The sequence below is a fragment of the Oryctolagus cuniculus genome, chromosome 2, assembly GCF_964237555.1.
Source record: "Oryctolagus cuniculus chromosome 2, mOryCun1.1, whole genome shotgun sequence".
In the NCBI taxonomy this organism is placed as follows: domain Eukaryota; kingdom Metazoa; phylum Chordata; class Mammalia; order Lagomorpha; family Leporidae; genus Oryctolagus; species Oryctolagus cuniculus.
Window position 1 is genome coordinate 159,603,923 of NC_091433.1, and position 13,984 is coordinate 159,617,906.

The window sequence follows — 13,984 nt, forward strand, 5'->3', positions numbered from 1 at the left end:
AATAGACAGTGGTGGAGCCAGGCCCAGGCCTCTGTCTCCAGAGCCCTGGCTCATATCCTGGGGTTCCAGCAGTACCCATTCCATCTGAATGTGACTTCCCAGGATGGCACACAGGGGCAGGTGCTGCAGCCCAGGGGGAGGGAAAAGGAGGGGAGTGGCTTGCCTGAATATCTTGGAAATTCGGTTTAATGTTTCCTTTGGACTGGGAAAGATCAAGCAATTTTGCTCAAGCGTCCAACAGGAGACCCTAGTTCCAGACAAAAGAGGAGGTAGGGGATCTGAGAGGGTCTGCTTGGGGAGGGCTGTTTGCTCGCTGCCTTGGGAGAAGACAGGGCTGCCAGACTCAGAATTGGCAGATTTCTGGCTCTGGGCTTCCTGTGCTGGGCCTGTATGGGCAGCATTGCTGTCTGTGCCCCGGGCCCTGGCAGAAGCCCCAGGGGATGACTGATGGAGGGGGAGGGGGTGCAGTGGAGGGGGCTTTGTTCCCTAAATGCCATTCACATGACTCTGTGACCTCAGCCTCCTTCCCCTTTCTCTTGTCTTTTTCTCCTTCACTGCATTCTGCCCTGCTTTGGTTTCCCTTCTCTATTTTCCTCTTCTCAATCTGCACAAAGCCCTCAGAGGGCTGGAGCCGAGCTGGGGCCCCTCTTTCTGGCTGAGGTTGGTTTCCAGCTTTTGCACGACAGCCTGGGGGCTTTCTGCCCTGGAGGTCCACGGGGATGCCTCGAGGTCCCCTGGGAAGGAGCAGGCAGGCCGGCCCTGTTCCCCTCCTCACAGGCCCTGGACGGCAGGCACCTGGTCTAGGCGACAGTCTCTCCCCTGCACCCTGACATACGTTCCTAGTTCTCCCCTGATCTCTTCTCACCAGCCTCCAGATCCTCCTGGGCAGAGAACGTGGGACCAGCAGGCAGGCCGAGGGGTTCACCCTTGTCTCCCAAAGGCTTCTTCCCAGTGGTTCCTACCCTCGACTGCTCAGTCAGATGCCCCGGTCCTGGGTAACTTTGTGAACAAGTGGGTGCCCAGGCCCCAGCTGAGGTTCTGAAGCCACTGATTGGTCTGTAGTGTGGCTGGCCACACGCATGGTGGGACACCTCTCCCTCCCCACCCCCACAGCTGTGATATGTGGCCAGGATCAGAGCATAGTGAAAACAACACTGAACGCCATGCCGGCAGCCTGGGGCTGGAATCTGGATGCTCGCTCGGGCTTGAAGCCATGGGAGGGGCATCCTGAGGAGAAAGGACCAAGCGGAAGAATTTGGGGTGTGGAAGGAACCAGGACACCCAACCGAGCTCTCCTGTCTTTCTGCACATGAGGAGCACCAGTCAGCAGGTCAGGATGAAAGCCAGCCAGCCCTTGGGCTGCCTCCGCCCCCAGCCTTCGCTGGCTCCACTGGGCCCCTCTGTGAGTTCTTGGGGGGACTGTTTCTCCCCATTGCTGCCTGGAAGAGGAGACTTGGCTGCAGAGCCGAGGAGGGAGGGAGGGAGGGGCAGCCTCGGCTCCAGCGAGAGGATGTGGGTCTCAGCCAAGCTTCGCAAGAAACTTTTGCAGAGCCGTTGACTTTCCGCAGCTGTTTTATAGGCCCTGTGGACTGGAGGGGGAAGCTGGGCTGTATTTAGAAAGTTGTCCACAAAGAGGAATGGCGGGGGTGGGGTGAGGGTGAGGAGCGCAGGGAGGAGGGTGGGCGATCTGGGAGGGGAGCCAGCAGGGGCCTGAGGAGTAGGGTGTGCATTGGGTCCACATGCTGTCACCCGGGGAGCTCTGGGGTTGGGCTGAAGGGGAGGGAGAAAGAGAAGGAAGGGGGCAGGGGAGGGAGACAGTTCCAAGGGTGTGAGCCCGGCTTTTTCTCAGGTTGGAAGCAAGGCTGAGTGTGCTGGGAGCATGCCCAGCCCTGCCGGACGGCTTCCTCTAAAGGGCAGTAGGGAGCGGGGAGGGGTTGGCTGGGGGGCGGGGAGGTCAGGATGGCCCAGCCCCAGGGCAGGGAGAGGTTGAGAGAGACACTCGGAGATCTCTCTGGGGTCTGGGTCCGCTGGGGCGCTATAACAGAACACCCTAGACAGGGTGCTTCTCAACTGGTGGGAAACTCACAATTGTGGAGGCAGGGATGCCCAAGATCAAGGTTTGGCAGACTGTCTGCTGAGGGTGCCTTCCCACCTTGGCCTCCACGGGGGAAGGATGAGTGAGCAGCCTCCTTCCTGAGGACACCAATGCCCCCAGGAGGCCCCACCTCTGGCCCTAACCACCCCCCACCCCATCGCCCTGGAGGAGGGAATTCCAGCCTAGGAATCTGGGAGCGCGTGAGCATCCGGGCAGCGGGAAGTAGCCCATCCTGAGGGCCAGGAGTGCCTCCGGTTCCTCCTGCGCTGAGCCGCAGGCCACCCTGGGAGCAGCAGGGCCTACTGCTCTCCCTCCCTCACTGCTACCTGCAGGGTGCTGCCCTGTGCGGGGACCCATGCCCAAATCTGGGGTGGGGGTGAGGGGTACCCCATAACTTCAGGCCAGAGCTCTTTTACAGAGGATCCTGCCCCTGTCCCAAGCACCCCCCAAACACTGAACCCTGGGCCAGGACCACGAAAAGAGAACCTTGTCCTAACTGGTACTGCCTTTCTCAGATGTGGCAGGATCACCAGGCAGGGCAGCCAGCTCTGAAGTTGAGAGTTAACGAGGCCTGCATTGGTTCTGACTCTGTAGCTAAGCAGCTGGGATCAGAGCACAGCTCCCAAGAAACTGCTCAGTGCACCCTGGCAACAAAGCAACTCAGCCCTCCCCATCCCAGTGTAATTCAGCTCAACGAGACTCCCATGCGCTCTGTTATTCTAAAAGTAGTTATTGAGTACCAGGGACGAGTCAGCCACCATGCGCGGAGCTGTGGAAGTAGAAGACGAAGTCCATGTCCCCAAGGAGACTGGATTCTTTTGTAGGGACTGAGGTTTCGACACACATCTGCCACTCTACTGAGCCCATGAAGGCGGCCGGGAGAGGGGAGAGAGACAAGGCCCTAACCTGTGACCTCACTGGGGAGACAAGGGTCCTGTATATGGGACACCAAAGGATTAGGAAGCTCATCATTGACCTTGGTGGCCACAAGTGGAAGTGAACGTGGCCAGGTTCAGGCTGTGTGTGCCTGCACATGCTCCGGGTGGACCCGACATGGCTGTTACTTTCCCGGTGTCACGGGAGGACAGAGGGATTTGACTAGGTGGGCCTGACTGCTAAGTCACCTTGACAAACTGCACCAGCTCCGGCACGAGCGGAGTGGGCTGGGACATCTACACGGACTCTGCTGTGTCTCTGTTCCTTCTCACCATTGCCCACCCCCTCTCTGCTCCCTTCTCCCACCTCTCGGAGCAGGGAACCTTCCACAGAAAGCAGCTGGGCTCTAGGCTTGTTGGAATGCCTGCATTTAGGAAACAGTGCAAGTTGCAATAAACACCACACATCCTTAAGATCTTTAAACGGTCTTGGATTCACAAATCGCTGTAATGAGGAGAGTAAAAGATGTCTCTGAGCCCGAATATCTGTGTGTGTGGTGGGAAGGGGTGACAGGAGAGCTGAGTCCCATGCCTGGATACAGGACTTGGAATATCAATGTTATGTGCATGTGTGTGCATATGTGTGTGTGTGTGTATCCACCTGCTGCTGCCTACTGGTGTTTTTTTTTTTTTTTTAATTTCAACCTTCAGAAAAATCATAAGAACATTGCAAGGAATTCCTACATAGCCTCTTCTCAGGATCATCCATTATTTATATTTTGAAATCCTTTCAGAAAAGGTTGGAAACATCCCGTCCCTTTTCCCATAAACACTTGAGCAAGGATGTCAAGAGTGTTCTCGTCTTCTTCAGACGGCACTGGATCATCCTACATGTGAAGTCATGGCTATTCAACCACGCTCTTCTGCCTCACGTCGCCACGCTGGTGGCCTGGCCGCTGGGGCTGCCCGGGTCCCAGTGTCCCCTCCAGGAAACTCTGCCGGCCCGGGCGGCTGAGCTGGACGCAGTTGCTCTGTCTCCTCAAAGGTCTGGCCAGGCCTTCGCTGAACTCTCCTTCATCTCCCTGAAGCTCCCGCACATTTTCCCGCCCACAGGCGTGAACGGCGCAGGAGACCGGCTGTGCGCCGTCCAGCATGGCGAGGTGGAAGCAGAGGAGAGCGTGCCTGGGCGGCCTCTCTGGGCCCTGGAGAGCTGCCTGGGCTTCCTCTGCACACTCCGCGGGAGGAGCTGGGCCCTACGGTGCGGTCTGGCTCCGAGGCCTGTGGTCCTGCTCGGGACTGGCAGTCTTAGGCCGCGGAACATTTTCCAGGGTACAGCTAGGGGACAGAACGTCTCTGTGAGACAGGCTGGGCCGGGCAGGCATTTGGAAAGGCCCCTGCTTGTTCTGGGAGGTGTTCAGGACGCTGAGGCTTTGGAAGTCCATGGCAGCTCTTCACAACGGCTTCTGGCTCTGGGAGAGGGAACGGACGGGTGCCTGTTTCCTCGGGGCCAGCGGCGGCGCTGAAGCCCAGCACTGCTGACCTGGGAGCTGGGCGAGGAAGCCAGCCAGGAGACCTGGCCCTGCAGGCCTCAGTTCTGCCGTTCCCTCCAGTGGGCCTCGGCACCCGCCCTGACGCAAAAACCAACAGGGCCTCTGGGCGGCTCTCAAGGGTGCCTTTGATGAAGCAGGTAGGAGAACCCCCAGTGAGCCCACGGGCAGAATGTGCTGGAAGCATCTGCCAGACCAGTCTCCTGCCCTTCGAGGCCAAGGGCGGGAGGGCTGGGGTGAGGCCTGCCGGGTCAGGGACTCTTGGGCGCGTGCCTTCTGTCCTGCTTTGTGCACCATCAGCAAGTCCAGGGCCAGTTCCAACTCTGTTTTCCCGTGACCTCGGACGCCTCAGCTGGCCTGCCAGGGCCTGGCTCCTCGTGTGCAAGGGGAAGAGCAGCGCCTGGCCATCGCCCTCTCGGAAACAGGATCTGAGGCACGTGTCTTGGGCAAGCCCCTCGGGGTGGCCCGTGCAGCGCAGTCCCCCAACCGGGGAGCAGGCTCCGGGCGCGCGGACCCGGGCCTGTGTTCGGCAGTTTTTCTGGTGTCCAGGAAGGCCCGGCCACCGGGCCACCCCCACGCCCCACCCCCACCGGGAGCCGGGCGCGGGTCCCGAGCGCACCCCCTCTCCATCCCTGAGCGCCAGGCTCAATGCGCCGCATTACCATTTCCATGGCGCTCTCCTCCAGGGGCCCCATGGAAATCACGAGGCTTTCTGAGGAGCCGCGCAGACTTCAGAAAAGCCCCCGGGCCCCCTGCCCGCCCGGGCTCCCCGGGCCGCTAATCCGGCGCGCAGGGGCCGGCACAGAGCCCCCAGTCTCCGCGCCGGGCGCGCGCTCTCCCCGGGGCCGCCGTTTCCCTGCGGCCCAGCTGGCTGCAGTTTTCAGGGATGACAATGTCCCCGGGGGAGGCGCGCCGCGGTGAATGGGCGCCTTTGTCCCGGGCCCTGTGAAGCCCGATTAATTATGCGGCGCGCAGCGCGGGGAGCGCCCGCTGAAAGGCCAGGGCTTGGGAGCGCGATCGCCCGCTCCGCGCCGCCGCACAAAGGGCCGCGAATTAGAAAACCGGCAATTACCCCGCATTTTGTATTTGCCCTTGTCTCGCTGACACTGGGGACCGCCCCTCCCCGGGCGGCTGCACTTTGAGGATTTTCAGGCCCTTTCTTGGTAACCAGGAGCGACCAGGCCGGGGGCTGGGGGCTGGGGGGCGCCAAGAGTCCGGTGGGATCGCGTGCACGGGGGTGGGAGGGGCGGCCCGGGGCGCGGGTGAAGGGGTGTGCGGGTGTCGCCCCTGGGGGAGGTATGGGGCGCCGCCCGCTTCTTGGCGCTGCAGAGCCGGAGCCTGTCCCGAATGCTGATTCCCAGGCCCCGCCGAGGGTAGAGGAGGAGGAGGGGGACTCAGCCTGTCTGGGGTTCCCAGGACCCTGCGTTTCAGCACAGATAATTATAGTTCTAAAAATTACAGTGTAGTGGGGAAAGGAAATACACAGGTCTTAAGTGTCACATCCCGTGAAGACAGAAGCATTCCATCACTCCAGACAATTCTGCGGCACCCCCTCCCCACTGCTGTTCTGATTTCTGCTCTTGTTCCTGAAGTTCAGGTGTTTCTGAACTTCACCATCAATGGAGTCCTACAATACAAGGCTGCTTCGTGAAGTTCATGGGCAGTGTATACTAGGAAAGAAAACTGCATGATTTCAAAACTTTTTTCACCAAATAAACTTATCTTTTAATTTTTTTTGTGAACTTCTAGAGGCTCCCTGTTCAGTACTTTTTAAAAGAATAATTTTTTTAAAGATTTATTTATTTATTTGAAAGGCAGAGTTACAGAGAGACACAGAGAGAGAGGTCTTCCATCCACTGGTTCACCCCCCCCCCCCCATGGCTGCAACAGCCCGAACTGTGCTGATCTAAAGCCAGGAGCCGGAGCTTCTTCTGGGTCTCCAATGTGGGTGCAGGGGCCCAAGGACTTAGGCCTTCTTCCGCTGCTTTCCCAGGCCATAACAAAGAGCTGGATCGAAGTGGAGCAGCTGAGACTTGAACCAGGGCCCATATGTGATGCTGGCACTGCAGGTGGCAGCTTTACCCACTCTGCCACAGCACCAGCTCCACTGTTTTGTTTTTCACTTTCCTCACTCAGCATAATGATTTTGAAATCTGTCCATATTGTGTGTATTTGCTTGTTTAATATTTAAAAGGCAGAGGCAGGTGGAGAGAGAGAGGGAAATCTTTTGTCTGCTGGTTCACTCCCCAAATGGAAACAACAGCAGCCTAGGCTGGCCCAGGCGAAGCCAGGAGCCTGGAACTCCACCTGGGTCTCCCACGCATGGCAGGGACTCAAGTACTTGATCCATTATCTGCTGCTTCCCAAATTCACATGAGCAGGAACTTGGATGGGAAACAGAGGCGAGACTGAAACACAGGCCTGCTGTGGGACACAGGCAGCCCAAGCAGCAGCTCGTCCTGTTGCACAACTCCTGCCTCTGTTCTGTGTGTTTGGAGTATATTTCATTTTTATTAAGCAATTTGCTTATCGGTTCGCCTACTGATGGCCGCGTGGACTGTCTCTAGTTCGGGACTGTTGTAAGTGAAGCAGCGAGGACCAGTTTTTACACGTGTCTTTTTATGCATGTAGGTTGTTTTGACTTGTGGGTAAATACCTAAGAGTGGAATCGCGAGATCACAGGGCAGTTCAGCTGTCATAGACACTGTCAACCTGCACGGAGATGCCGCCAGCGGCTCTTGGAGGGCTGCCAGGTCACACCAGGGCCTCGGCTCTGAGCCCACCCTGGCATACCAGGGAGGGAGCCCAGCGGCTGACTCTCAGGGGGACTCCACCCTCTATGATCTTCCCAGCTCTGGCCGTGGCTGACCTGTGCTGAGGCAACATCTGTACCAGGCTGATCCAATCAGGTTCTTTCTCTGCAGATTTTTCATTAAAAAAGTATTTATTTTATGTATTTAAAGGGCAGAGAGAGAGAGAGAGAGAGAGAGAGAGAGAGAAACAGAGATCTTCCAACTGTTGGTTCATTCCCCAAATGGCTACAATGGCCAGGGCTAGGCCAAGCTGAATCCAAGAGCCAGGAACTCCATTTGAGTCTTGTTCATGGGTACAGGGGCCCAAGCACTTGGACCATCTGCCACTGCTTTTCCAGGAGCATTCGCAGGGGGCTGGATCGGAAGTGGAGCAGCTGGGAAACGAACCGGCTCCCACGCGGGATGCTGGCATTTCACCACAGTGCTGGCCCCCAGATGTTGTAATTTTGAACTGGCAGAGCCTGGGGGCTGATGGGATGGAGCTGTCCTGCGGAGAAGTGAAGACATTCATTGACTCCAGATGCTCAGGTCCTTGGGCCCGCTGTGGCTCTGGCCTTCCCTGAAGTGTGATGGTTCAGCCTTTCCTGGAAAGTTCATAAATACATTCTGTTTGTCAGCCTTGATTTCTCTGACGTGGCCTACGGGGTGGGTTAATGTGTTATTATCTTCCAGCCTTCCCCCGGGGCTGCTGCAAATACTGACGGTATCTTTATTGAGTTAGGAAAAAGTGCCCCCTCTGGGTAGACAAATTAGGAAAAGATGGCAAGGCAGGCCCGGCTCCTCACCAGGGTGAAAGGTTTGGCCGGTGGAATGCGGGGCTGGGTTTCTGGCCCCACGCCACTCGATTCCTTGGTCGGGCTCCTTTGTGCAGTACACAGACTATGCAACCACTCATGGCGGCTCTGTGTGTTCCCTTGTTGATTTGTCCTCGTCAAGTTGTTGTTCCAGACAAGATTTACTTTAAAGCTTGGTCTGTCAGGCAAACTCTGCTGAAGACCTTAATACTCACGACAAGGATGTGAATTTCGATTGCTGTGTATAGAAATCTCTTCAAAGTCAAACCTTAAAGGAAACGTTGGAAACCCCACATCCTGGTGCAGTGTGCAGGGGCCTCGCCTCCTGGTGAACAGTCGCTGGGCTGTAGGGGACACCTTTGTCCAACACTAGACAGACGTGTGGGGCACACCACGGGACAGGCCTCCTTCCCGTGTGCACAAAGCCAGCTGGAAGGTGTGAAGAGGATCGCAGAGGCCGGTTGACAAGGAGGTGTCTGCAGGCCACAGCCAGAGCGACACAGAGACCACACCGCAGGCACCGATGGCCACGGGAAGGCGGGAGCACCTTGAACAGCGGCGGCTGCAGCTCTGGTGCGTGAACGCGCATGGCAGCCAGGCAGCCACTCCACGGCCCGGGAGCTGCTTGCAGATACTATGAGTTCTCTTATCGTCCGAGAGAAAGCGGAGTTCCGCAGCAGCAAGTCAGGAACTGTCCCAAATCAGGGGACCCTCCTCCCCCTCTTCTGCATCACAGAGACCATCTGTGTCTATGACCACAGGAGGCGGTGTAGACCTGCCAAGGACGTGCTTCTCAGGATGTCTGGGGTCAAGCTCAGTTTGGCTGCGCTCAGCTGTGTGGCCTTGAGCACCTTGCTCACCCCCTTGTGTGATCGAAGCATACCCGCCATCCTTTGAGTCTCCCCCCATCAACGGCAGAGTCGAGGTCCCTGCCCTTTGGAGCTGGGTGGGTATTTGGGAGTGGCTGGACGAGGGGAGTGTGGCGGAAGTGGCTCTGTGTCACTTCCAAGGCTGGGTACGGAATGGCGCTCAGTTCTGATGGTTCCTTTTGTGCTGTCACGTGGGCAGCCTTCAGCTGCCATGAAAGGAATCCAGCTGGCCCAGGCTGCCTTGTAGAGAGACCACATTCAAATTGAGAGATGGTGCAGCCATCCAGCCCCATGCAGTGGGTGTCTTTCTAGCCTGGGCCCCCGAAAGTGGGTGAGGAAGAACCGAAGCCAGCCCCAGTCGCAGCCGCAGCCACCACCTGATGGCAAACTCACAGGAGATCCAGAGTGGGAGCTGTCTGGCTGAGTCCCAGGCAGCCCCTGAATCCCTGAGCAAACCATGTGACTGTTGTTCCAAGAGCCCTGTCTGGGGTACTTTGTTAGGACGGAAGAAATAGCCCATAGAGACTTTTCTGTCACCCCGAAGTGGCTGGAGGCCACACCAGACCTGAGTCCCACAGCTCAGGCCGGGGAGGTGGGCTTTGAAGGTGTTGCTGTTGCAAGCCTGGGTGATCTTCCAGGAGGCTGCCGGTGGGGGCTGAAGGAAAAGCTGGACAGTGTAACTGGAAGCAGGAAGACAGGGAACTTAGCTGTGCGGTGGGAGACAGTTTAGCAACACTGTCACTTGCAGTGATGTGGCCAAGAGAACAGGAACCTCATGAGCTACTTGTTTGGGCTAGGAGGTTTTTTTTATGATAAATTTGTATTTTATTTTTAAAGATTTTATTTATTTGAAAGGAAGAGTCAGAGGGAGGGAGGGAGGCAGGGGGAGAGAGAGAGAGAGAGAGATCTTCCACACACGGGTTCACTCCCCAGATGGGTGCAGGACCTGAGGACTTGGGCCATCCTCCGCTACTTTCCCAAGCACATTAGCAGGGAGCTGGATTGCAAGCAGAGTGGCTGGGGCTTCGATATGGGGGCGCTGGAGTCTCAGGCGCCAACTTAATCTGCTGCGCCACAATGCTGGCCCCAGTTTTAGTTGCATATGAAAAGGGCAGAGAAAGCTGAGTTACATAGGAAACTGTCACTTTCCAGCAAAATTTATGAAAAACATAGAGCCCAGGACTTGCTGGGTTTGAAATCTGTTTCTCGTTCTCAGCTTCCACAGACGGCGAGGGTTCTCAAAGAACAGAAGTTGTCAGCACAAAGACAACATCCCTAGTGAAGCTGTAAGAATCTTTGTTAAAACATCAGTAAGAGAGGGGCTGGTGCTGTGGCGTAGTGGGCAAAGCCTCTGCCTGCGGTATGGGCATCCCACGTGGGCACCAGTTTGTGTCCCGGCTGCTCCTCTACTGATTCAGCTCTCTCTCTGCTTATGACCACCTGGGAAAGCAGTAGAAGATGGCCCAAGGGCTTGGGTCCCTGCACCCAAATGGGAGACCTGGAAGAAGCTCCTGGCTCCTGGCTTTAGATTGCCCCAGCTCTGGCTGTTGTGGCCATTTGGGGAGTGAACCTCCCTCTCTCTGTCTGTAAGTCTACCTCTAAAATAAACAAGTAAATAAAATCTTAAAACAAAACAAAACAAAAACAGAAAGAGGAGCAGGTGTTTGCTGCCACCTGGGATGCCTGGTGCCTGGTGCCTGGGTTGAAGTCCTGGCTCTGCTTTGATTCCAGCTTCCTGCCAATGCATAGCCTTGGAGGCTGCAGGTGGTGGCACAAGTACTTGGGTTCTTGCCGCTCATAGAAGTGACCTGGATGGAGTTCCCAGTTCCTAGCTTTGGCCTGGACCAGCACCAGCTATTGCAGGCATTTGGGAAGTTAACCAGTAGATAGAAGATATTTTTCTCCCTCCCTCCCTCCCTCCCTATCTCCTTTTCAAATTATAAAAAAACAAAACAAAACAAACAAAAAAAAAAAACAAAAAAAACTCTTTAAAAAGAACCTTGGGGGACCGGCATTGTAGTATAGCCAGTAAAGCTGCTGCCTGCAACGCCAGGATCCCATATGGATGCCAGTACATCCTGGCTGCTCCACTTCAGATCCAGCTCCCTGCTAATGCACCTGGGAAAGCAGTGGAAGATGGCCCAAATGCTTGGGTCCCTGCACCCACATGGAAGACCCAGATGAAGCTCCTGGCTCCTGGCTTTGGCCTGGCCCAGCTTTGTCTGCTGTAGCCATATGGGGAGTGAACCAGCAGATGGAAAATCTCTCTCTGTCTCTTCCCCCCGCCCCCCGTACCTCTGCCTTTCAAATAAACAAAATAATTCTTAAACAATGTTAATGTTAATTTTTAAAAAATTTTGTTTTATTTATTTGACAGATAGAGTTAGACAGTGAGACAGAGGCAGAGAAAGGTCTTCCTTCCATTAGTTCACCCCCCAAATGACCGCTATGGCAGATGCTGCGCTGATCTGAAGCCAGGAGCCAGGTGCTTCCTCCCGGTCTTCCATGTGGGTGCAGGGCCCAAGCACTTGGGCCATCCTCCACTGCACTCCCGGGCCATAGCAGAGAGCTGGACTGGAAGAGGAGCAACTGGGACTAAAACCGGTGCCCATATGGGATGCCAGTGCCGCAGGTGGAGGATTAACCAAGTGAGCCATGGCGCTGGCCCCAAATGTTTAATGTTTCTTAAACTCTATCAGATAGACAAAGGCCCTGTAAATATTTCAGCAGTGTACCTCTCATATCCTCTTCTTAGACGATAGAGCTCCTGAGAGTCACGAGGGAATTGTCCCCCCAACAACTTCACACATATCTTTTTTTTTTAATTTATTTATTTTATTTGAAAGGCAGAGATAGAAAGAGAGAGAGGTCTTCCATCCGCTGGTTCACCCACACCCCCAAGATGGCCGCAATGGCCAGAACTGTGCTGATCAGGAGCCAGGAGTTTCTTCTGGGTCTCCCACAGGGGTGGAGTCCTTGGGCCAGCGGATCCAAAGCCAGGAGCCAGGAGCTTCTTCCGGGTCTCCCATGTGGGTGCATGGGTCCAAGGTCTTGGGCCATCCTCCACTGCTTTCCCAGGCCACAACAGAGAGCTGGATCAGAAGTGGAGCAACTGGGACACAAACCCGCACCCATGAGGGATGCCAGTGCCACTATTTAAAAAAAAAAAAAAAAAAAAAAAAAAGACCTCTGGACCCCCAAAAATCTGTGGGAAGAAAACATACTGAGAAGGTTATTCGGTGCAAACACCAGCCATTTTTCAACAGAGAAGGATTTAGAAGATGAACAGAGCCAAGAGCCACGGAGAATCATTCCCAGGCAGTAGGATTGAGCCCTAGTCAAGAAATTGATGCTGTGTGCCTGGATAGATTTCAGAACTGCTACGGACCAGTGACTGCCATGTGCCTCCTGCACGGCGTGTTAGCATGTGTTAGATAGTGGCTATCCTATGCCCGTCCCATCGCTGTAGGTTGCGTGGGGACAGAGCAGATAACGCATCCCTTCAGTTCACAGAGCTTTAGACAAAGGGGAGTAGAACTCTGGGCACCTGCACATGAGGACCCTCCTCTGTCCCTGGACGGCTTAGCTGATGGCATCCAAGCCCTCTTGCCAGCACCTGATGCCACCAGGCATGAGACTTGGGGGTCATTGGATGGGAGTTGGGGGTATTTTGCATGTGAAAAGAATATGAATGAGAGTAAACTATGGTGGCTGTAGGCATGGTGTAGGTTTGTAGTCAAGAAATAAATTGATACCCTGTAATTGCCTCACCAAACCAAGGCTGGGCCAGGAAAGGTGACACAGCTGTGCCCTGCTCTCTCTCAGGATACACACTGAGTTGTGGCATAAAAAATTCACCTGTTCTAGGGTGGCCACGTGCGCAAGCTGGTGGAGGGAAGCCGCCCAGAGCCAGGAGCAGACTTGTGAGTGAGGAACCCTGAAGACCCCATCCTCATGAGACCCCACAGAAACCATGAATGGTGAGAAACAATTGTTTGGAGCCACTACGTTTGCTTGGTTTGATATTCAGCAACTGATAACCTCTGTCCTCATCTGTGAAGTAGGGCTAACGATCAAGCCAACTTCAAAAGGGGGAAAAAAGGGGTCTGTGTTGTGGTGTAGCGGGTAAAGCTGCTGCCTGCAGAGCCGGCATCCCACATGGATGCCAGTTTGAGTCCTGGCTGCTCCACATCCGATCCAGCTCTCTGCTGTGGCCTGGGAAAGTGGTAGAAGATGGCCCAAGTGCTTGGGCCTCTGCACCCACGTGGGAGACCCAGAGGAGGCTCCTGGCTCTTGTCTTTGGATTGGCCTAGCTCCGGCCATTGTGGTCCTCTGGGGAATGAACCAGTGGATGAAAGACCTGCCTCTCTCTCTCTCTCTCTGCTTCTCCTCTCTCTGTGTAACTCTGACTTTCAGATAAATAAGTAAATCTTTAAAAAGGGGAGGGGGTGAGTGAAAGTCTGTAAGGCACCAAGCGCGGGATGTGCTCAGGCAGTACAGAAAACGCCTGCTGCAGATCTTGCTGATCTTCCCCGAGCTCCCCGGTGCTGCTGTCCTGATGGTGGCCAGGGATCAAAGAGGGCGTGGAGCTCAAGGACACTCTATTCAGGAAGGCCCCATGTTTCTGACTGTGAATTGTATTTTTAAACAAGATTGAATTTGATTTTTAAAAACAAATTTATTTATTTATTTGAAAAGCACAGTTACATAGGGAGGGGGAAACAGAGACACAAAGAGATATCTTCCATCTGCTAGTTCACTCCCTAAATGGCTATAACAACTAGGGCTGGGCCTATCCGAAGCCAGGAGCCAGGAGCTTCCTCTGGGTCTCCCACATGGGTGCAGGGGCCCAAGCACTTGGGCCATCTTCTTCTGCTTTCCCAGGTGTATTAGCAGGGAGCTGGATTAGAAGTGGAGGAGCCAGTGCTGTGGCTTAGAAGGTTAAGCCTCTGCCTGCAGTGTTGGCATCCCTTATGGGTGCCAGTTTGAGT

At 55.3% G+C, this 13,984-nt stretch overlaps 2 long non-coding RNA genes across 3 annotated transcripts in view; both read left to right on the plus strand.

Annotated features, from left to right (window-relative positions):
• LOC108176363 (uncharacterized) overlaps positions 1–13,984 on the plus strand; it is an 82,443-nt gene that overhangs the window by 16,402 nt on the left and 52,057 nt on the right. The window lies entirely within an intron of this gene.
• Positions 197–3,454, plus strand: LOC127488766 (uncharacterized). Its single transcript, XR_007916614.2, has 3 exons — positions 197–269; positions 1,114–1,330; positions 2,611–3,454. It is a non-coding gene; the product is annotated as an uncharacterized lncRNA (long non-coding RNA).